This window comes from Nanorana parkeri, unplaced genomic scaffold, assembly GCF_000935625.1.
Source record: "Nanorana parkeri isolate BGI_ZX_2015 unplaced genomic scaffold, ASM93562v1 scaffold1146, whole genome shotgun sequence".
In the NCBI taxonomy this organism is placed as follows: Eukaryota; Metazoa; Chordata; class Amphibia; order Anura; family Dicroglossidae; genus Nanorana; species Nanorana parkeri.
The window spans coordinates 185,653-187,365 of NW_017307414.1; positions in this window are offsets into that span (position 1 = coordinate 185,653).

Below are 1,713 nucleotides of genomic sequence, written 5' to 3' on the forward strand. Positions count from 1 at the left end.
TTTTCTCAACCTTTTATTAGTCATGGCACCCTTTAAAAGTATGCAAAATCTGGAGGCACTTCAATCTAAAATGTCATGGACGATTTTAATGGGGATTCCACACAAGAACACATACAAACAAAATAAATATATATATTTTCCTTTTTACTCATTTTTTTTTCAGCCTTACTGTTCAGGAAACAAAAATCCTAATATGATAAATACTTGATCCTATCCCCTGCGGTCTTCCCCTGGCTATACACGAGGTCTTGGCTTCATGCATGGTCTGTTTTTTGATGTATAGTTGTAAGGATTTGGTGACACTGACTATCTCTCCATCATCATGGGAGTGACAAAGGGTGTGCGCTTTGCCTGAATATTCTGTGTAGTTGTCCATCTTTCCCATCACAAAAGGTTGGGAGGTGTGTCCCACAGAAGCCAGCGCCATCTTGGATCTCCAGCTCTGCAGTACTAGGAGTGGCAGAAAATTGGCATCACTGATTACAGTGGGAAGAATGCTCCTTACATTGGTGCTCATTGGGAAGAATGCTCCTTACATTGGTGGTCAGTGGGAAGAATGCTCCTTACATTGGTGCTCATTGGGAAGGATGCTCCTTACATTGGTGCTCATTGGGAATAAGCTTCTTACATTGGTGGTCAATGGGTAGAATGCTCCTTACATTAGAGGTCAGTGGGATGGATGCTCCTTACATTGGTGCTCATTGGGAATAAGCTACTTACATTGGTGGTCAATGGGTAGAATGCTCCTTACATTGGTGGTCAGTGGGAAGAATGCTCCTTACATTGGTGGTCAGTTGGAAGAATGCTCCTTACATTGGTGGTCAGTGGGAAGAATGCTCCTTACATTAGAGGTCAGTGGGATGGATGCTCCTTACATTGGTGGTCAATGGGAAGAATACCCCTTACATTGGTGGTCTGTGGGAAGAGAGCTACTTACATGAGAATGTTCCTTACATTGGTGGTCTTTGGGGAGAATGTTCCTTACATTGGTGGTCTTTGGGGAGAATGTTCCTTACATTGGTGGTCTTTGGGGAGAATGCTTCTTACATTGGTGGACAGTATGGATGCTCTTTACATTGGTGGTCAGTGGGAAGAATGTCCCTTACATTGGGGGGTTCAGTGGGAAGAATGCTCCTTACATTGGGGGTCAGTGGGAAGAATGCCCCTTACATTGGTGTTCTGTGGGAAGAACGGTTCTTACATTGGTGGTCAGTGGGAAGAATGCCCCTTACATTGGTGATTAGTGAGAAGAATGCCCCTTACATTGGTGATTAGTGAGAAGAATGCCCCTTACATTGGTGATTAGTGAGAAGAATGCTCCTTACATTGGTGGTCAGTGGGAAGAATGCTCCTTACATTGGTGCTCATTGGGAAGAATGCTCCTTACATTGGTGCTCATTGGGAAGAATGCTCCTTACATTGGTGCTCATTGGGAATAAGCTTCTTACATTGGTGGTCAATGGGTAGAATGCTCCTTACATTAGAGGTCAGTGGGATGGATGCTCCTTACATTGGTGGTCAATGGGAAGAATACCCCTTACATTGGTGGTCTGTGGGAAGAGAGCTACTTACAAGAGAATGTTCCTTACATTGGTGGTCTTTGGGGAGAGTGCTCCTTACATTGGTGGACAGTATGGATGCGCTTTACATTGGTGGTCAGTGGGAAGAACGGTTCTTACATTGGTGGTCAGTGGTAAGAATGCCCCTTACATT